The following is a 24,136-nucleotide window of genomic DNA, read 5'->3' as shown; positions in this document are numbered from 1 at the left end:
AGAGGCAAACCTTGACTGGTTGTCTAACTTGTTGAGGTTACAGTTTCCCTTGGGTAAGAGCAGTATTGTTCTTCTTTTCTAACCATAGCTTTGCTAAGCAGAAATACTATTAAGCAGAGTGTAAGTTCATATTTAATCAGAATTTAAGATTCTCCATTAAGAGGCTCTAAGCTTCTTGGTGGGAAATATTATATTCATATTTGCATCCTCATGCTTTATCCAGATACATAGTAGGCACAAAAAATGTGGCAAATTAATAAATGAAGAATTAAAAAAAACAAACAAATGTTATATAACACAAGGAAATGGATACCCCAAAACCAAATTGTTGTAATTCTTCACATAACACTATCTGAATAAAAATACTCAACTGATTTTGAAGATTTCTTCTAAAAATGTAATTCTGCTACTAAAATTTGACTGTACTGAAAATAAGTAAGTATATCATATGAAGAGATTACTTTTTGGATATAACAATGAACATTTTCTTTTTTTTTTAATATTTTAATGTTTATTTTTGAGAAGAGACAGAGTGCAAGCGGGGAGGTGTCAGAGAATCCAAAGCAGGCTCCAGGCTCTGAGCTGTCAGCACAGATTCCGATGTGGGGCTTAAACTCACGAACTGTGAGATCACGACCTGAGCCGAAGTCAGACATTTAACTGACTGAGCCACCCAGGTGCCCCCAATAATGAACATTTTCAAATTAAATCACCAAAAAACCCAATGATTTTAAAGTAATTATACCATACAATAGAGACTACTTCATAGAAAGACCTATGAATGCAGAACAAAAGCTTTGGGTTACTCAGACTGGTTTTACAATGTTTTTAAAATTCTCAGAAAATGAAAAATATCCAATTTGCACTGGAACTTTGATTTTTATCCAATTGATCCATCTCCCTGTGTATTTACAAACTTCATATTCAAACATCTACTAATCCAATAAAAATAGAGATAATCTCCAATAACTAATAGACATTATTTCCTTTATTTTCCCATTCTTGCTCCTTTGGTTTCAAAAGGCATACCCTCAAGTAAAATGGTTGCTCCATTACCAACCCATTGTCAATATTCCACTTAGAGTAATTTCCCCATGTCTCTGGATTTAGAGACTAATTTATTAAGCCTATTTTCTCATTTTAAGTCATTTTTCCTTTTCCAAATTAATCTCCAATCTCAAAAATGTACAAGATAAAATTTTTGTGATATGCCATTCTATGTTGAAATAACCAGGAAACTCCATTCATCCTAAATTAAAAGAAGGAGGAATATATTGTGATTAAGATCCTGGGTTCTCAGGGGCACCCTGGGTGGCTCAGTCAGCTAAGTGTCTGACTCTTGATTTTGCCTCAGGTCAGGATCTCTTCCTGTCCTGAGATTGAGCCCTGTGTCAGGCTCTGCGCTGACAACATGGAGCCTGCTTGGGATTCTCTCTCTCCTTCTCTCTCTACCCTTCCCCTATTGTTTCTCTCTGTGTGTCTCTCAAAAACAAATAACTAAACATTAAAAAAAAAAAAAGACCCTGGGTTCCTAAATCAGCTGCCTTTGAGTTCCCTATCTGCATCACTTCCAGGTTGTATATCTTTAAGACGGTTATTTAACCTCAATAAACTTGTTTCCACGTGTATAAAATGACAAAGATATTAATGGTGCCTATCTCACAAGTTTTCTGTGACAGTTAGATGAATTATAGCACATAAAATTCTTAACACAGAGCCAGCACTACTAAAAGCTCAATATGCTGGTTATATGTAAATTTGGAGATTGTCTGCTTTTTATGTTTGTACCATTGTCCTTTAAAAAACATCAGGTATTTTAGTACTTCTTGTCTTTAATTTGTTCAGTCTTTTAAAGTGCCAATCAGATGACTATTACCATGTTTAATGCTGCAGACAATAATTAGAAAATTGAAAACACAGTGCTTGGTATTCCAGTGTGAATGATCAAAATTACACTGGTAAAAGTTTGCAATAATTACATGTAGAGTTAATATATAGATAAATTAGGGTGTGTAATGAGAGATCTTGGGTCATATCTTAGCTATAATATGACATTTTTTCCCTCTTATTTCCTTCACTAAAGCTTTTTGTTTTAATGTAATAATCCTCCTCCCAATCCCTAGAATCTCCCCTCAGGATCAAACTCCTACCCACACTTTTGCATACAACATAGCAATCAAATTAGTAAAATACTGTGTTATAATTAGAAACACTTTCTTTGAAGTTACACTAAAGGTTTCTTAGATTTTAATTGAAGAGATGCTTTTATCTGTGTTCTCGAATGATAAATTCATCAATTAAAAATCCACTCAAAAATGTTGGGGAACATCTCTGAGGTATATATTTTCCTAAGTAAATATTTTGCCTCCAATGAGCCATAGTTTATTAGGGGGAAATCAGGCAATGCTTCAAAAAGAAGCATAGGGGTGCCTGGGTATCTCAGTTGGTTAAGTGTCCTACTTCAGCTCAGATCATGATCTCATGGTTTGTGAGTTCAAGCCCCATGTTGGGCTCAGTACTGACAGCTCACAGCCTGGAGTCTGCTTCAGATTCTGTGTCTCCCTCTATCTCTCCCCATCTCCCCCACACACTCTGTCTCTGTCTCTCTCTCAAAAATAAATATTAAAAAAAATTAAAAGAAGGAGCATAATTTGAGCTACTGGGTGTGAAGCATGGACCATTTGAGCAGACATAGAACACTGTGTTAAGAGGGTGCCTGGGTGGCTCAGTGGGTTGAGCGTCCAACTCTTGATTTCAGTTCAGGTCATGATCTCACAGTGGTGAGATCCAGCCTCTACATCAGGCTCCGTGCTGATAGCACAAAGCCTGCTTAGGAGTCTCTCTCTCTCTCTTTCTCAAAATAAAATAAACTTAAAAAAAAACAACGTGATGTTAGAGGCGGAATACTGTCAACTACTAAGGCAAAAGAAGGTGACAGGAGTTTTTAATGACATGCAAAAGAATTTGAACTTTGTACCACCAGCAAATGGAATTATGAAATGTCTCATGCTTGAGAATGACATGGTTATTTGTTTTAAGAAAATACTGCAGAGGAGAGTGATAGAAGGATCTGAAGAATGTAAGATATTCTTTAGAGACAACAGTTGATGGAGCATTTTTAACGGCATGTGTTTGATATTTTCTGAACTAGATACCCTTGCTTTTAAAGACTGGAAAACCTAAATATCTCAGGTCAATGGAGAATATGTAAAATCAAAAGTTGTACTGATTACCGACCGTTACTAACTATATATATTTTATGTTGATGAAATATTACTGCACATATACAATATTTTTCTAGGAAAAGATGAATATGCACATTAAAGTCTAAAATTGTTATTTCAGAGATGAGCTTAGCAAAGTAAAGTAAATTTTATCATTGGTAGATTCTCTGGAAAATTATAGTAAGAGCTATACTGATGGCTTTGGAGCATCTGAAAGATTCTAAACTGTTTTATGAATTATAAAATATTGTTATGTTTAACATGGTTTCAGTGTTACATGTATTCACATAAATTTCAAGTTTTTGTCTAATCACTGAAATGGATAATTTCCCATTGACTAGAATATTTTATTACTGGGCTAGCATTCTTAACCGATAGAAAGCAGTTAAAATGTGCAGTCTGTAACAACCTGTGTTCTCAATTAATGTTTTTCATTATATGAAGTTCATATAAAAACATCCAAAAATTCTTGACAAGAAATAGAGTATATTATACTATATGATGCGATCTAAGTAATTAATTAAATATTAGAGTAGCCAATGGAGTACAAATGAGAAACTAGTGATTTTTAAAGTATAATTTTCATAATAAAATTATTAAAAAATACACAAATGTCTAATTATCTTTAAATAATGCTTCTTGCCAGGATATTTTAAGTTAGTCACTAGCCATTGTATTTGAGGATACATGGAAGACAGGAAAAGTCTTTTAATGCTTGGTTATTGGAAGAGCCAATAGTCGGAAAAATATCTATGGAAATGCCTTTTGCAGCCTCTTTCACTGTCTGTTATGTTGCTGTTCAGTTTGCTTACAAGGTGTGGTAGTTTCAAAGTTAAAAATTCTTCATTTCCTGAGGGTTTCCTAATAATGGTTTATTATAGCTCTGTTTTATTACTATTTTTAAGAAGATGGACATATTTATTTGTAATATACTTAGAACTGGTTAATAATGATTTTAAGAAACCAAATTCAATGCAGATTGAAACATGAGTATTTTCTATGGAGATCACCTCCTATTCAGTAAATGGCACCATACATAAATGCATTGTTGTTACTTTAATTGGAAAGGACCCCTTTTAGTAATGTCTCTGGCTCTGGAAGAATTATAAACACACAAATTGGAAGAGCTAAGAAAGCTTATTTAACTAAGCTGTCAACAGCAATCTCTCAAATCTGCTTAAATTTATTGGGAGGCGGGAAGATCTATTTGAAATGCCGACAAGAAACACAGAACCAGTTCTAACAGTGTTACATTTAATACACAGGGATATATTACAAGGTTAAAGAGAGTTGGCAGTATGTATCATAAATGTAGCTACCCTTTGACCCAGCAATTTCACTTATAGGATTATATAAAAAATTATGCACAATGGTATGTTACAAGAATTTTGTTATATCGCTGTTGAATCTTTTGTAATAAGGAATATTTGGAAATGACTTACAGATATATTTATTCGGAGAGGGCCCAATTAGTAAGTGTTTCAACTAGACCTACAGTTCAATAATTTTAAAAAATAAAGAACCCTATTTGTACTGATGAGAAAAGATTTCTAACGTATGTTAAGAAACAAAAAGACACAAAGCAGTACACATAATATGGTTCAGTGTATTTGTGCTATTTTAAGTAGAGCTGTGTGTGCTATGTCTGTGTATGTGTAGAAAAGGCCCTGGGAAATTAAGTTATGGAAAGAACTGGTTATTTCTAGTAGGAACTTTGGGGTATGGTGGTTTACTGCTTCTATTTTTTATACATTCTTTCATTATTGTGTATTTAAAGAAAATGAATGCAATATAGTTTCTCTTTCTCACTCATTATGAACAGGACTTAGACACTTTGTTTATTGTAGCATTAGTTTTTATTTTATATTAGCAAAACCATGAGAGTTAAGGACATATACATGCTATCACAACTACAGACATATCTATGATACTATAAGCAGTATTTCTCCTAATTTATCATTATACTTTCACTACTATGGGTCAGTATGGCCATTTGGTTTGAATCTCAACCAGTATGCAACCCTGGACAAGTTTGCTAAACATTCCCTAAAGCCTCTTTTTTCTTGATTAAAAAATGGATATCATAGTCTCTGCCTATTGAAGTTCTTGCAGGAAGAAAATAGACAGTGAATGTAGAAAGTCCTATAGCACGGTGCCTATCATATAATACATTTCCCTAAAATGTAGATTTTTTAGTGTTTGCTCATAGTTGATAGTCTATTTTCCTCAATAAATTATAGAATCCTAAAACAACATATATAAATATTATTCAATAAATGTATTTGCAAAAGTATTTAATTCTCTAAAAACATTTTTAGCTATTGAATATAGAAATATAACTATTTTAATACAAAAGAGCCAGAGGTTAGCCTTGAAGAAACATATTTTATGTAATTCTTTCATTTTAATCGATTATCTGCACAATGCCATGAGTCAGTGATGTTTGGAGTACATGTGGGAAATAATGCAAAATAGATTACAAGAATGAACATAGGAAAATTGGATTTCACTGTTGAAATTATTAATTTCTTTCTCAAATGAGTTTTTCATTACAGATTTTCATTATGCACTCAGGCCATAGCTTCCTAATCAATAAAGTAATTCCTACCACGGGAGAATGAAAAGGAGGAGAGACTGAAAGGTTGGTATAAAATTATATTTAAGGAACTGGTAATGAATCTAGATTTAAATTTACTTATTTCTTTTTAAAAACCACTTGACTGTTTTAAGAAATCAGTAACCATAGGTAAAAGGCAAAGTTTTGATTCTGTTTCCATTTGAGGGTAACCCAAATGAACTAATATTGTTATACAACTGTTAATATTACTAGATTTAATTATAACCTTGTGAGTCTAGGAATTGAAAAAAATTAAACTGATATATTAGAATTTTTTAAGATTTCTGATAACAAAGTGAAGGAACAGAATTGAGACTTTAAAATCCATTTAAAAAATGTCAATTATACCATTGCTGTCAGTATCCCTAGGCCACAGACATTGCAGCTTTCCATTTGAACATTTAACTACAGAAATGACTGCTTCAATTTCACCAAGAGCAGGCTGTAGGATAGTTGATGATATTTGTTTTCCTGTATCTGAATTAGCACCACTAGTCAACTTGAAATTTTGTATTAATCTAGCTCTATGAATTAGAATTTTTTGGCCTAAGTTGTCCATTTAGATATTGAAGTACAGTTAGAAGAGTGTTTATAGAAAACTATCTTCCATAAAATTAATATATGAGCACTTATTGTACAAAACATAAAAAGAGAAAGAAGAATTTAAATATTCTTCAGCTCAGAAAACATTTTTTACCTTTAGAACTAAATAATACCTTCTCATATTTTTGCTTCACTTTTTTTTGCATAACTTTAAATATATATTATACATAGCAGCACTTGGGTGGCTCAGTCAGTTAATTATCCAACTTTGGCTCAGGTCATGATCTCATGGTGTGTGAGTTTGAGCCCCTTCTGGGGCTCTGTGCTGACAGCTGAGGCCTGGAATGTGCTTTGAATTTTGTGTCTCCCTCTCTCTCTGCCCCTCCCCCTCTCATGCTCTGTCTCTTGTCTCTCAAGTGTGAATAAACTTTAAAAAATTTTTAAAAATTTTATATGTCGAATTTGAGGTGCTTTTTAAAACAAATATGTTGTTTTAAATGTGCTCTATGTTTATTACAGAAAACTAGGAAATACAGAGGAATATAAAGAAGTAACAACCACTCATACTTGTATGAAACACCTACAACAAATATTAATATGTCATTGTAGCTCTTTAATCTTTTTTCTATATGCATTTTTACAAAGTGAAAATTTTAGATGTATTTTAGAATAGTAAACATACAAGAACATTAATAGGTCTTAGATAAAATGGAATATGTGGAGGTGATTTATTGACAAATTATAATGGACATTTTCATTCAGGAAGAGTTTTAAAGATAGAGAAAAAATTTCATTTTTCAAGATTGTTGACACAGAAGTAATCTGTAAGTTACCCAACTCAACTCTACCTCTCCAAAAGCCAAAATTTGCTGGCAAATATGCTTGTAAACACCAAACAATGTAAATGTTATGGCCATCCGTAAGCATACACAGTTTGTGAATGGAAAAATTCAGTTACAGCTTTAAGTGGCTACAATGAATCATATATTCTACTTGAGCATTGGGTGTAGTTTATTAACATATTTCTTGATTCCAGAAAATTCAAAGGTATGAAATAGCAAAAGCTTTGTAGTATTTAATACAAAGTCCTGTTTCACCGCTCAGATTCAAAATCAACACGAGGATACCTAAGTCCTATTGGTTTCTTAAATTCAGAATCAGAACTAAGGAAAAGCTATAGTCCTGGGGCACCTGGGTGGCTCAGTCAGTTAAGCATCTGACTTTGGCTCAGGTCATGATCAAAAGGTTAAGATTTTTTTTTTAAGATTTTATGTTTAAGTAATCTCTACGTGCAACATGGGGCTCCAATTTGCAAACCCGAGATCAAGAATCACATGTTCTACCAACTGAGCCAGTCAGGCTCCCCAAGAAGCACCTCATTTGTAGAGCTTTCTGATAAACTGAGTAGACTGGAATGCATAAAAAGTCAGAGAATCAGAAAGACCCGTCCTTTATCACACCTATGTATCACACCTTGCTATATATGGTCCCTGGCCACATCACTTAATCTATCCGATTTTTAGGTTTTTTATTTGTAATGTGAGAATAATCACGAAATATGTTCTTATCTACCCCATGAGTTTTGTGGAAGACTTAACAAAATTTTACAGCCCTCTGAGTCGGTTATCATCATCATCATCATCATCTTTTCTTCCCTACCACAACTCAAAACAGCTTTCATAATCATGATCTGCCTAAGCACTAACTCTTATATTCTTGCTAAAGTACTTAGCAAGTACTTTAATTTTTTTAATGGTTATTTATTTTTGTGCTCGTTTCAGCAGCACACATACTAATGTTTATTTTTGAGAGAGAGAGTGAGACAGAGCGTGAGCAGGGGAGGGCCAGAGAGAGGGAGACACAGAATCTGAAGCAGGCTCCAGGCTCTGAGCTGTCAGCATGGAGCCTGACACGGGGCTCGAACCACAAACCCTGAGAACATGACCTGAGACAAAGTCAGACACCTAACCGACTGAGCCACCCAGGCACCCCGCAAATACTTTAAAGTACTCAATGTTGGCTATTATTGATTCCACACCAGCTAGCCCTTTTTAGCTCAATGGAAGGAAACTCGAGATCTGTAAGAGAATGATATTCTAAAAGAGAAGTAGGTAAATAAAGAACATTTCTTGTCTTAGCTTCCGTGTTGAAAAAACTGACTATGCTTTCTTCCCAATCCTCATCTCAAGTTTTACCATTTTAATAGTCCATGACAGGAAACCTGCTTGTCAATGCCATGCATTTTATATCTGTGTTTCTATCTGCTTCAAGTAAACCAGAAAATAATCTTTCTGGTTATCACTGTGAACCCTAAGGAATAATCTAGCCTCATAATTTTCCACTTTGCTACCACCTACGGTTACAAGTGAACCACACAACTTGGGACTGTAAAAAAAAAAAACAACCTTGAATTAAAATACAATTACCTTTGTTCCATCAATATCTGAACATTTTGTAAAAAATGGAATGGTAATCATGTTTTATAAAACCTTTCCCGTTTTTGTGACTTCCTGAAGCTTTTGCTATGTCAGCAACATTCTTTTTTTTCATCAGAAAGTATCGAATACTGCCCTGAGGGTGTGTGCTGCCTTCCACAAAGTAGAAAAGCAAATTGGGCAAGCATTAAAAAAGGCAAGCCAAGCAAGTCAGATACATATAGTGCCACATGTCAGACAGATGAACAGTTGATGGCAAGACTCACTTTGTGATTTTCCCTGATGTGGGGTTAAGTGCTGGATACAAGCCCATATGATTTGGAGAATATAATTTTACTTTTTCATTTTGTTGATTTAAAAATAGACTATCAAATAAAATTTAAATTAAAGCTTAGTTCTTTGGAGTAGATTAATGTAGCCACATTCATTTAGATGGGTAGGGATATGAGTTCCCTTGTTTGTTTTGTTTTGTTTTCTTTTAACAATGTTTATTTTGAGAGAGAGAGAGAGAGAGAGAGAGCAAGTGCAAGTGGGGGAGGGGTAGAGACAGGGAGACAGAGAATCCCAAGCAGGCTCCACATAGCACAGAGCCCCATGCAGTGCCTGAACTCACAAACTGTGAGAACATGACCTGAGCTGAAACCAAAACTCAGATGCTTAACTGACTGAGCCACTCAGGTGCCCCTTGGCTTCCTTTTTTTTTTTTTTTTTTTTTTTTTCTTTTTCAGTCTCTTCTACAGTCATGGAATAATTTGCACTGGGGAAGTGTGGTTTTACCCTAAAGAGCTGTAGAGAGAACCGCACTCATTAACATTTTGTGGCTTGTTGTATATAGTCCAAGTAACATTCTAGAAACATGAAGAATTCGTGATAACATGCACAAGCATATGCACTTGAAGCAAACAGCTCTGTGGTGTAATAATTCACTTGTCACTTCACATCAGCATCAATTCTTTAATAAATGACAATTTTTCCTGAGTTGATGAAAACTAGCACACAAATTTCCACAGTGTCTTCCCAAGAAGAAAAATAATGAAGTGTTTCTGCACCTAATACTTTATCTGTGTCCATGAGCAACGATTTGAAATAAATAATATTTATTTTGTTATAATGGCATAATCTTTATCTCTCTATATATGCATATGTATGATGTAGTAAAGATAAGCAGATGGCCCACAGATCCAAATAATATCAGTCCCAAAATTATATGGCCGTTAAAACTGTGCACCATATCTGAATTCTGATATTAGATCAGATTACATCTGTCTCAGGCTCTCCAGGCACAAGCTAATTACTCTGTTTTTCTAGTGGTCTTCTAAATGTTCACAGTGTCAACATTAATTCTTTTTCTGCTGCATTTCTTAAATATTGTAATAGATTTTGACTTATCTCAGTTATAAAATATTTCAACCCACTAAATGCTAACACAAACAACTGGCATTATCCTCACTTTTCCCTTAAATTATAAAACAAACAAAAAAGAGTCTACGGTACTTTGATAATGGATAAAGTTAAGTTTTGCATTTTTTGCAAACAAAAACCCTACAATCTACATTATAGGCCTGGGTCATTGCAGGGGAGATCTTAGACAAGGTTTAAGAGTGGTGTGGGAAAGAAATACAAATATTCACGGGCCAGTAGCTTTCCCATAGCTCCAAGTTTAAGATTTCTACAACACGACTCCCATGCGCACTCGCGCGCGCACACACACACACACACACACACACACACAATAGCAGTTGTTTGCTCTCTTAAAACAAAACAGCAATAACAACAACAACAAAAAACACTTCTGTAAGTACTAACATGATATGATAAGAAGCTTTTACAAAAAAATCTATACATAAAAATCTCAGAATCCAAAGGGAAATAAGACATCTAAAAACAGTATCAAGAAGCAGAAAGTTTTAAGTAAATTAAGAGATGTATAGATAGAATGGTAAGAGTTCAAAAAAGTGAAAAACAATTTTTGACTGAAAATGGGGTTCAGGGAAATCTGCAGCCAGAAGGGAACTTTTTGGTGACCTAAAATTAAATTCCAAGTGGGAATTTGTAACAAAAGAGAGCAAATCCATGAAGAGTAAAATGTGGACAACACTACTTTTCTTAAACTGATACACAGAAAATACCAAGCTTAAGGAGGAAAGGAATTATGTAGGAAATCATGCCCACAGATAAAACAACTTATTGTTAAGCCTTTGAGAAATAAAAAGTAGTTTGGCACACCTCTTGGCATTTTGTGCTTGTAAACAGTTCAATCCTGAAATTTCTCTCACCATGGTAGGGATTTCAAAACTAACATGCAGATTGCTTTTCACTTCTATGTCATTTAACCTTACCTCTAATACAAGCCTGATTCTGCTCAATGTTGGATTCTAAAGGAGGGTCCAACAAAGCTTTCCTGAAGATCTGTTGCATTTCCCTAGGAGCTATCATTAGGCACGGGGATGCTGATGTTGGTATAGGGAAATTTCATATTACTGCTGGAACTATCCCATTTGCACACAATTTTAGTTTCCATAGCTTGGGGTCTAGCCACAACCTGAGGTCAAAGCAAGTTGAAATCTTGGCAATACCAAGCCATCTTCCTGTGTTTCAACCAGGATATTAAAACAATCATCCTAGTTTTAAAATTGCTGGGTGATACGAGACTTCAACCCTGTGACAAAACTTTGTTAGCACCAGATTGGTAGAATGGAGAGTTCCAATACACTGCATGAACATTTGTGTCTAAAAAGGTATTGTCCTATTTGAGTTGATTCACAGATTGCAGCTCATCAAAGATTCTGGACCCCATTCAAGAAGGGGTTATTATTCAATTTTGCTTGATCCTTGTTTTGTTGTGTTTTTGTTTTTCGTCTGCCTAACTTGTAAGAAAATCCAGTTTTTTTAGCCATTTTTTTCTGGACTGTCTGGAAGATTGTCAATCCTTCCACTTGCACTCAATGTAGTTACAGTCCTTTCAGGGCTGCATCTCTGAGAAAGGATGTAGGCCATTTCTGTGGAGTTGTCTCCCTACAACCACACACACTGTGATGTACACAAAATCCAGAGAAGCTCAGTCTTGTAGAACTTCAAAGCTAGTGGAACAGTAGTGTTTAATTATGATTACTTTCTTTGCATTTTAACTGTATACAAGCAAAACATTGAGAAAGTACTTTAACTGCACTAAAGGTCAGAGGGAGGCCATCAGGAGTTGGCAGCTCAGATCACTGAGGTGACATCTTGAAATGATCTGCATGAAGCTGCTTAAGTTTTGTATTTCTTCCTCCAGTTACTGCAGCAATTGCTAAGGCTCCTGTCTCAAGCAATCTAAGTTTCACTGTGGTTGCAACTTTGCAATGTGTTTCTTCCAGTTAGGTGATTTGGGACAAAGTCACAACCTGTATAAACTTCAGTGTCCTCAAAGAGGAGATATCTTTCATATAGTCAAGAAAGGTGGTGTTGGCCTGCAATGGATTCTCTGCTGACTGCAGAACACACAGCTTGTAGGGAGGCAGAAACGGGAGAGAGTACCCAAAGCAATGGGACTCCCACCATAGTAGATGCAAGCTATTTTTTTTATTTCCTGTAGGAAAAGTAGTTTCCGTTTAATATAAAACTACTTTCATTATTCCAAAACACAACAAGATTTGGTTATTTTACCTCAGGAGTAGGGAGGGGAAATAGGACACAGGATGAAGAGATTGTAGTTTTGATCCAAAAGAATTGTTCAGATTCTCTGTCTCCTCTACCTGCCCAGGGTTCCTTGGCTGTCTTCCAAGTATCCTTTCTCGGGAAATGAAAATACAAATAAAAGTGCAGCTAATTCCAGAACTTGAAAATCAAACAAAATACTTTTTAAGAGCCATTAGTTTCCCCTTCCCCCATTTTTGCAAAGAGTAGAACTGAAACAGACTGGCTAAATTGGCATCTAAACACTTTTCACTACATAAAACTTGGGGTCCAGGATGGCAGGGAATGTTGGGATCCGAATGGACCTACTCTTTGAGATCTGTGCAGGGCGGGGGGCTGGGGGGGTAGGGGAGGGGAGACGGAGGGGAGGTGGGGGCAGAGTGGGAGGGCAGCACAATCCTTTTGCTTACACACACAGTTTACCTCAGCGCATTGTTTTATCATTAAGATGACTGAGATCATTTGCAGGTCGCTTTCTTGATTTCTGCCCTGCGGCACACCCGAGCCCTGTTGTTAGTTTTTCCTCCTAACCTCACCCATCAGTCATCTTTTGAAAGCCCCCCAACCTGGAAACGCATCCTGACATCTACCTTAGGTCTTCTCACTTGGAGCTGAGGAGCCAAACTTCCAAAACTAGGGCCTGCTTCCTGTTTAGTGGCTGATAATTAATAAACAAATGATGAATGGCATGCCGGTAGGAAAGACCATTAGCATAAGCAATTTCTGTTGCCAAAGTTAAAGGAAGTATTAACCTGAACTTTGATAATGGCTGTGAGAATGGCAGGGACAAATTGTGGCAAGTGAGAGATTGAAGGCTCAAGACTGAACTTGGAATATTTCTGAGTTTGGGAGAGCGGAGGCAAAAAACTTTTGAGGTGATTTGAGTAGGTGATTAGAAATCTAGCCCTATGAAAAATGAGACTACAGGGATGAGCAAGCTGGAATGGAAAATCATCCTGTAGTTTTAGATTCATTGTGTTTGTGTGATCAGCAGGAAATCGTTATTCAAAAATTGGAAATAGACTCAGGTAGAAATCCTAGCTGATGATCTAAAGTTTGAATTTTGCTCCAAAAGTGGTTGTAAGAGAGGTTACGTAATGCCAAAGGTTGTAAAGAAAAGAAGATTGGACAGAACGGTGGGAAAGAACAATATTATAGGAGGGAAAGATTACTAATAATGTCTTATATCCTCTTTGGGAATGGTTTGTAAAGTTAAGAATTCAGATAGGATTAGTATTAAATAGTGAAAAAAATAGTACCTTCTCACTGATTTATTAGTTACATTGCTGGTGAATATTGCTCTATTTATGTATAATTATGTGTATATCAGTGTATACAAATATATGCTACACTATATAATTTCAAAATTATATATAAATACATGAATATATAATATACAATTTATATGTGATATATTTATCCACATATTCATGTATAAAAATCTTTATGAAAGGAAAGAGTGAAAATAATTTATTTCCATTAAAAAAATGAATTATTTGGTATAGTGTCACATCAAAATGATTCTTAAATAGTTAAGTCTTTGAAGTAGTTTCATATATGTGAACATTCAGCACTGGGTCTTCCAAAGAGCCTGTGATTCTGCCTTAAATAAAAAAAAATGAAATCTTATTGAACCAGATGTGCCAACTTTGCTTGCATTTGGAGAAGGGGAGGAGGGATTTTATATATCCCTATTTCCATAACTATATTCACAATTAACAGTGTTGTATTATAGATTTCTGACAAAGAAGCTGGTTTTGAAACATTTGCAGTCAAACTACTAAACATGTCCCATTACACATGCAAGAGAGAAAGTATATTGTAACATATGTTGTCGGCAAATAAATCTCTTGTGACATTTAGGGTATATAAAGATGATGATATATCATCCTGAAAAAATAATTCACTCAAACCATGATAATAGGAGTTATCATTTTTCTAAATGAACCTAATCTGTAATAATCAACCATGACCTCTGAAAAACACTTTCTACCTCTCTAAAATTATTCCAAGACTATGTGGAAAATTTCTCACAAATAAAACATTGTTTGAACATGGAACCAAAATACGGCTCAAATAACCTGTCTTCATTTGTGTGACTGATGTTTTTAAGCAGGAGCATGCTAGTGTAGTCTATGTTATCAGGATGTGCTCACCTGTGTAATAATTTGAAAACCAAGTTTTTATTTTCTTAATGGTGTTTTGTTTTTTTGGTTTTTTTTGTTGTTTTTGTTTTGTTTCTTGTTTGTTTGTTTGAGAGAGAGAGAGGCAGAGCAGGAGCAGAGGAAGGGCAGACACACACACACACACACACACAGAATCCGAAGCAGGTTCCAGACTCAGCTGTCAGCACAGAGCCCAATGCGGGGCTCAAACCTATGAACCAGAATATCAGGACCTGAGCCAAAGTTGGACACTTAACCGACTGAGCCACCCTGGTGCCCCTTTACTTTCTTTTAATACTTTCAGTTTGTAAACGATGGTGAACTTGGGTTTGCCATGTTTAATTTAGTGATTTTCAATACTCAGTTTTATTAGTTACTTGTACCAACATCCTTTTTTTTCACACTGGGACCCTGAGAGACTAATGCTGTTGTTGAGCATCTATGGCTTAAAAATGGCTACCCAGTAATGCTATTATGATATCTGGGAGTTACCTTGCTTTTAAATCTCTCTACTTCCCACCATCACATTTCCACCCAAGCCATCAGCAGCATCTCTTTCATAGACGCTTTCTCCTCCTTTGTTGGATTATTTGGTATTACATTGATTTATGGTCAGACAGGAAACATTCTTTAAAATCCCTACATACCATATATACTTTGTTGGCCAAAACACGCACACAAAATTTAAATATTAAGAGATAACGTTGGATTATTTAGAGTTTGTCTTTGCTATTTTTTTGACTATTTAAACTGTCAGATTCTGAGAGAAGAATATTGCTATCTCTCACTGTGTTTGTGGATCTATATACATATGCTTATGTTTCTGAGAGTTCTTGATTTATACAAACGTCTGCTCTCATGCTTGACAGTTTTTGGCCTCTTGACCTGTCTTGTTCTGTGAGTGTTTATGGGCTCCTCACATTAGACGTTTTGACTTAAGAAACTTCTCTTGTTTCAGATTTACGAAGTAGCTCGTTGTGTTCATGTTTTGTAGAGAATTGTGTCATCTAGCATCACAACGTGGCTCAAATATAGTAGTTTTATGCTTTTATGGCCTATATTCACTCACATTGTATAACAGGGTGTCAAACTGTGCTCTCATTATTTAAACTTGCTTAAAATACTTTGCTCATCCCTTGATCATTAGCCTTCTTGAATAACTGTTTTAAATATGTTTCTTTTATACAATTTAAAGTTCAGGTTTGTGTGTATTTGTACATGTGTGTGCATCCACACATGCAAAACAGTTTGAAAATCTTTTTCTTTTAAGAAATGAATTAGGGCCCCAGGGTGGCTCAGTTGGTTAAGCATCCTACTCTTGGTTTCAGCTCAGGTCATGTTCTCATGGTTTGTGGGTTCAAGCCCCACTTTGGGCTCCACACTGACAGTGCAGAGCCTGCTTGGGATTTTCTCTCTCTCCCTCTGTCTCTGCCCCTCCCCTGCTCGTGGTCTCTCTCTCTCTCTCTCTTTCTCAAATAAACTTTAAAAAAATAATAAATAAATAAATAAATAAATAAATAATGAGCTAAGCCCATTTGCATTTATTGATACTACTAATGTGTTTGGTCTCAACTCTGTTGTCTTATGGTATACTTCCTCTCTGTTTGATGGAATATTTAGTATATTTCTCCATGTGGTAGATTTTTTATATATTTTTCTTTAATTTCTTTTGGTACTTGCTATTTGGAGTTTTTAAATTTTTCTGTTGTGGTTATCTTTTATTAATACCTTTAATTATGCTGTTAGTCCCATTTCCTTAGTTTAGCTTCTGATACTTGTTTTGTCTGTTTTAAATCATAGTCTTTGACTCACACCTGTTATCTACACAGTGTAGATATCGATGAGCTTATTCTACTTGCCCTTCCTCTCTTTACCCCACGTTTTTAGTTGGTTAATTTTTTGTACTGTCAGAATATATAGCATTTACACACTATTCCCCCACCATGTTCTCTCCATGTGTTTAAAAAATAGATGTACAATTAAATGTATTAAATAAATTAGATATGTTGATATACTGATATCGTTCTGTGCAGTGTTGCCTTTTGTCAAAGTTTCCTCAAGCTATTCAAGAATGGTTAACTTCAAGACATACCTGATTCCATCTTAAATATAAAAAAGAATATTTAACAACGGTAGGCAACACAACCAACTCATTTTACATTTGCCAAATCATTTATAATGGAAAGAAAAACAGGTGGCGTTAGATGTCCCAAGTAACATTAAAAGCAAGACAATAATGTAATAATATTTCTCAAGAAAAAGGGAAGAAAGCACAGGCAAGGAATTGTATAACCAGCAAGATGTTTCTGACCACGATGCAGAAATAGGCAGCAGATTTACCTTCTCTCCTTAAACAACTGAAAAACCAGACTAAATGTGTGAAACAAATTTATACACATGAACAATAAGCAGAAAAAGGTATGATTCATGATACAAAGGAAACAATTGAGATGATCGCCACAGCTTACTGTTCAGAGTTTCTAGGCTATAGTACCAGGGGAGAGAACCCAATGAGACAGGTAGTCTCCCTGAGGTGACGAGATGTAGTTGAGAATTTTGAGATTCTGAAATGGCTACGATTTCTAGGCATAGTACCAGAGAGGAGAAAGCTGCATGGAGACTACAATTGTGAAGAGAGAGAGAGAGAGAGAGAGAGAGAGAGAGATTGAGAAATCTACAAAGGGTTTTCCTTATGTCTGTAGCTGAGCACCTACTGCATGTGTGTGAGAACACTATCCAACACTGGTAAGGAAGGAATCATTGAAAAAAAAAAAACAATTGGAATGGTTTCTGGAATGCAAAGGCAGAAATAATCATGTTTTCTTCATCTAGAATAGAAAAAAAATTAATACATTGAGCGTCAGATAGAGTACTCAGAAGAGTATTGCCTTAGCTGTGGGGTAAAATTAGCCATAGACTGGAGACTTCTCTGAAACAAGCACTCTGATAGCACAAGTCAACAAAGAGGATAATGATTAGAAAGGGAATTACACACACACACACACACACACACACACATATGTGTGTGTGTGTGTGTATATATACATATATATATACATATATATACACACACACACACACACACACACATATATATATATGATTACTTAATATTTGGATATATTTGGTTTAAATTCTAATCAATCAGTATAATCCATCATATTGAAAGAATAATGGAGACAAAAACTTCCATATGATCAACTTAACAGATGAGCAGTATTTGGCAAAATCCAATATTTATTCATGGTAAAAAATATCAACAATTTAGGGATAGAGGGAAACATCCTCAGTGAGATAACATGCATCCCTATAATATCAGAACAAATTTACTGTCACTACTTCATTGCTTCTATTTAATATACTGGAGGCTGTTGCCAGCAAATAAATAAGGCAGCAGCAGCAACAACAAATTGTAATAGCTTATAGATTCAAAAATAAGCATTAAAACTGCCTTTGCTTACAGATGCAATGACTTTAAGAAGGTCACATGACTCAAGGTGTCAATATTAAAATATCAGTTGTATATTTCTAGATCCCAATAAGTTAGCTGTACATTCAACAAATTGTTAAATCCTATGCATCTTTCTTTTTGTAGAAGTTTGTATTGATTATAAGATTATTTATTTGCAGACCCATTAGGTCCTAATAAACTCTAACTAGTTTTTTTTCTGTCAAAATAGACAATTATGATAAAATTTTCATAGAAATACAAGGGACCTGAAATAGCCAGAAACATCTTGGAAAAGAAGAGTGACATAAAGGACTCACCTTATGTTATTTCAAGACATAATGATGAGGTTCCAATTAGGATAATGTAGTATTGTCATTAAGATAGAAAAATAGATGGGCACCTGGGTGGCTCAGCAGGTTAAGTATCTGACTCTTGGTTTCAGCTCAGGTCATGATCTCACGTTTAATGACTCCGAGTCCCACTTTGGGCTCCATACTAACAGTGCAGAGCCTGCCTGGGATTCTCCTTCTCCCTCTCTCTCTGCCTCCCTACCTTGCTCCCTCAGTCTATCGCAAAATGAATAAATAAACATAAAAAATTTTTAAAAAGATAGACAAATAGATTAATATACCAAAGATAGATTTATATATATATATATATATATATATATATATACACACACCAAATATATATAACCACACATATATCAAATTGATTTTCAGCAAAGGCACCAAATATAGTCTTTCTACAAGTGGTACTTGAGCAAGTAATGAAGTCTATAGGATAAAAAAGGAACCTCATCCTCTTCCCCACACCATAAGCCAAAATTCATTTGAGATCATTTGTAGACTTAAACCTAAAAGCAAAAATTATAAAGCTCCTACAAGAAAACAGGAAAATATGTGTATGATGTGAATTAGGTGATAGTTTGTTAGAACACAAAAAAGCACTACAATAAAAAAATGATAAATTCAACTTCACCAACATTAAAAAAACTATTCCTCATCAAAAGGCATTGTTAACCTTTTTTTTCTGGTATATCTTTATATTTATTGAAATATATTTGATGTATAATACTGTGTAACTATAAGCATGTATATTTGCTAGCTTTATATATTGTAACATAATTGTCATTATAGTAATAGCACCTCCATCATATCATGTAATGATCATTTTTTTGTTCTGATGGGAATAATTAAAACCTGGTTTCTTAACATGTTTGATGATTTTAATACCATATTGTGTCTCTAGTCACTATACTGTGCATTAAATCTCTTGTTATTGTGCTGTGCAGTGTTGCATGATCTTTCAAGTAGGTAAAAATGAAATCTAAAGACACTATCTTTGCAGGGGATTTAACCTTTCATTGAACACAGCTGAATATTCAGAGTTTTTCATTTTCATTTCATTTTCTGATAATGACAAGGAGAAAAAATGTAAACAGAAAGATTTGCTTCATAATTATTAGATGAATCAGATGATGAATGCAAAAAGAGTGGTACTCTTGACAACACGATAATGGTAAAATTGATAGTATAAAAACTCATATGAATTGCTGAGTAAAGGATAGATGTCTAAAGAATAAAGAAAATGTGGTATTTTCATTGAGAACATCCTCAGACAGAGAGGATTTCATCTCACAACATGATCAACAAAAGCCTAACAATTCTATTTTGCTAAACAGGTATGGAACAGTATTCATTCATTTCTTACGATGTTTGCAACAAAATTTACTTGATAAGATTATCATCACACAAATGCAGGTGTGTAAACAAAAATAATTGGAAAGATATAGATGATGTAGACACATGAGATTAGTGTTTCTACAGTTATTATGAATCAAATAAGAAGGTTGTTCTTGCTTTAACAAACTTATGAACCATCAAATTGTCCAAGAGTCTTGAGTATTGATGTTGCAAGTTCAAGGTACCTGAAGTAACAATACCTATCTGAGATGTACTAGAAATTTGGAATCAGAACTTACAAGATGGATATGTTGTTCCTTCAGGAATGATGGCTGAGCAGTTTTTGAAGCATCATATACTTGGGGGACATATACTTTCAAATTGTAAAAAATTAAGAATAACATTTGAGTTACCTATGTTTAAATTCTTATATTTATAATGAAGTTGTTTTCATAATCATTTTTTACTCTTATAAAATTATTTGTAAAATGAGTTAAAATAATAACAGATAAAATCTATTGTCTAAATTGGAAAAGATACTCAACATCACTAATCATCAAGGAAATGCAAATCAAAACCACACTGAGATATCACTTCACACCAATCAAAATGGCTACTATCAAAAAAGGCAAGAAGTAGATGGGGCAACTTGGTGGCTCAGTTGGTTGATTGTCTGACTCTTGATTTTGGCTCAGGTCATGATCTCATAGTTTCATGAGTTCGAGCCCCATGTCAGGCTCTGTACTGCTTGAGATCCTCTCTCTCCCTCTCTCTCTGCCTCTACACTGCTCATGCTGTCTGTCTCTCTCAAAATAATTAAAAAAAACTAAAATAAATACAATAACATAACATAACATAACATAACATAACATAACATAACATAAACAACAAATAGTAAGTGTTAGTGAGGATGTGGAGGAGAGAGAACCCTCATGCACCACTGGTGGGAAAGTAAATTGGTGCAACCGCTGTGGAAAACAGTGTGGAGTTCTCTCAAAAAATTAAATATAGAAATACCATTTGATCTAGTAATTTCACTACTGGCTATTTACTCAAATAAAATAAAACAATAATTTGAAAAGACAGACGCTTCCCCATGTTTGTGGCAGCATTAGCTACAATAGCCAAGATATGGAAGCAACACAAGTGTCCCACAATAGATGAATGAATAAAGAAGGTATATCTATATCTACATCTATATCTATATCTACATCTATATCCATATCATCTATATCTATATCTATATATCATCATCTATATCTATATCATCTGTATCTGTATCTGTATCATCTATCTATATGCATATATTTATACACACACACATGCATGCACACACACATGCACACATGCAATGAAATACTACTTGTGCTTAAAAAAAGGAGATCTTGCCATTTGCAGCAACATGGATGGATTAAGAATTATGCTATGTAAAATAAGTCAGAGAAAGAAGGATACCATATGATTTCCTTCTATGTGGAACCTAAAAAATAAAACAAATTCTTAAAAACGGAGAACAAGATGGTTGTTGCCAAACGGAAGGTAGGTGAAGGGATGAGCATAACAAATGAAGGGGGTTAAGATGTACAAACTTCCATTCATGTAATAAATAAGTCACAAATATGAAAGTACAGCATGTGGAATATAGTCAGTAATACTATAATAACAGATGGCAACTACATTGACCATAGGGAGGACTGAGTTATGTATAGAATTTTCAAATCAATGCACACTTGAAACTAATGTAGTATTGTGCGTCAAGAATACTTCACTAACAATTTTTTAAAAATATTTTAACGTTTATTTATTATTGAGAGACAGAGAGACACTTGAAACTAATGTAGTATTGTGCGTCAAGAATACTTCACTAACAATTTTTTAAAAATATTTTAACGTTTATTTATTATTGAGAGACAGAGAGACACAGAGTGTGAGCAGGGGAGGGGTAGAGAGAGGGGGAGACATAGAATCTGAAGTAGGCTCCAGGCTCTGATCTGTCAGCAGAGAGCCTGATGCGGGGCTTGAACCCACAAACTGCAAGATCATGACCTGAGGCAAAGTTGGTCGCTTAACCAACGGAGCCACCTAGGCACCCCTTCACTAACAATCTTTCTTAAATCTATTGTCTGAAAGAGCTTGTGTAGAGTCAGTTATTATTTTTTCCTGAAAAATATTTGGTAAAATTCACCAGTAAGCCATATGAACATGAGGTTTCTTTTCTATATTTTCTCCTGGGTTTATTAAAATATAATTGACATAAGACAATTTGTAAGTATAAAATATACAATGTGATGATTTGATACATGTATATATCACAAAATGATTACCATAATAAGGTTAACACCTCCATCACCTCACATAATTACCTTTTTGTTTTCTGTGGTGAGAATATTTAAGACCTACTTTCTTAGCAATTTTCAAACATATCATACCATACTGTTAACTATCAGGCACTATGTAATACATTAGATACTCAGAACTTACTCATAACTGGAGTCTATACCCTTCAACTGACATCTCCCTGTTTCTCCCACCCACCTGGCCCCTGGCAACCACTATTCTAAACCCCTGTTTCTGTGTATTTGCCTTTTCACATTCTGTGTGTGAAATCACACAGTATTTTTGTTTCTCTGACTCATTTCACCTAGCATAATGTCCTCAAGGTCTAATCATGTTGTAACAAATGGCAAGATTTCTTTTTTTATGGCTGAATAATATACCAACATATATATATGTATATATATATATATATATACACACACACACACACATACATATATATGAATGTATATATACATATATATATGTATGTATATATACATATATATGTAGTATATATGTATGTATATGTATATGTGTATATGTATGCACATACCTGTATGTATATGTCACATTCCCTTTATTCACTGATCTGTTGACAGACATTTAGGTTTTTTTTTTCATATCTTGGCTATTGTGAATAATATTGCAGTCCACATGGAGGTGCAGATATCTCTTCAAGATAGTAATTTTCTTTCCTTGATATATATACACAGAAGTGGAATTGCTGGATCATATGGTAGTTCTATTTTAAACTTTTTGAGGAAATGTCATTCTTTTCTATAGTGGCAGCAACAATTTACATCCAACCAACAGTGCACAAGATTCTTTCCTCCACAGCCTCATCAGTACTTATATCTAGCCTTTTGATAATAACCATTTAAAGAGATGTGATGTGATATCTCATTGTGATTGTTATTTACATTTCCATTACAGTAAGTAATGTTGAGTGTCTTTTCCTGTACTATTTGGCCATTTGTATGACAGCATGGAGAGTGCTTGGGTTTTCTCTCTCTCCCTTTCTCTCTGCCCCTTTCCTGCTCATGTATGTACTCTAACTAAATTAATCAATTAATTAAAAAAATAAAAAAATATATATCATATGAAACCTAATTACTAAATGATACACCATTAGTGGTTCATAGAGCAGACTCTGGTCAATTTTAAGTTTTAAAAAATGGATTCATCCCTTATGGAGACACCTCAAGAAAACTCCGGGTTTTTCTTCTTTTTTTTTTTTTCATTTGTAAACTAATGGCAATATTAAAATCTTATCATTGTTATGAAAGATCAGTGAGTTACCCATGCAAACTGTATTGTCCAGCATTTAGTATTTAATAAATTTTAATAAATATCCTTATTTTTTCTATATAATTGTTTACATTTGAACTTTACAGATTCATTTTGTGGTCACATTGTTTACATTTAGCCTTTGTCTCAAAGGAATAGAATTAGAATATACTTCCTCTTGACTTAGCATTTACATAAGTTATAACCTTCAAATTCAGAACATCCAAAACACACCATAAAGTGTAACATTTTTAAATTTTTTTCTGGAAAAAAAATTGGTGTGTTTATGCTGTGCCTCCAAAATAAAATGCAGGTTTTTTTTTTTCCTTTGGACAATAGAGAATTTTGAAAATTAAAAGTAAGTTTTTGAATATTACTGAATATATGTACCTTTGAAAGTATAGAAATTGAAAAAAGTAAAAACAAGATTGAAAATTTTTGATAATTCTTCTATACCAAGGTAACAGTTGTTAACATCTTACAGATCATTTCCAACTCATTTTATAAACATCACTGTCTTGTAATACCATTTGTAATACCATTGTAATACCAGCTAAACGTTTCCTCACAAATACATTTGTCTTTGAAAAGATTTTTAGAGGTATAACTGCTAAGTTAGAGGGAATACATGCATTTCATGCTATAGATAAGTCTTCATATTTAAAAATATTTTGTCTGACATTTAAAAATATTTTGTCTAGGGGCGCCTGGGTGGCGCAGTCGGTTAAGCGTCCG

The 24,136-nt window shown here is 34.4% G+C and overlaps 1 protein-coding gene across 1 annotated transcript in view; it reads left to right on the top strand.

Moving 5' to 3' along the window:
* MGAT4C (MGAT4 family member C) overlaps nucleotides 1-24,136 on the top strand; it is a 227,911-nt gene that overhangs the window by 189,551 nt on the left and 14,224 nt on the right. The window contains exon 3 of the mRNA XM_043561810.1: nucleotides 5,780-5,865. The gene's annotated coding sequence lies outside the window, so the exon portion shown is untranslated. The remainder of the gene's footprint in view (nucleotides 1-5,779; nucleotides 5,866-24,136) is intronic.

This window comes from Prionailurus bengalensis, chromosome B4, assembly GCF_016509475.1.
Source record: "Prionailurus bengalensis isolate Pbe53 chromosome B4, Fcat_Pben_1.1_paternal_pri, whole genome shotgun sequence".
Classification (NCBI taxonomy): Eukaryota; Metazoa; Chordata; class Mammalia; order Carnivora; family Felidae; genus Prionailurus; species Prionailurus bengalensis.
The sequence above is the reverse complement of the archived record's forward strand: the minus strand, read 5'-3'. Positions and strand labels throughout refer to the sequence as shown.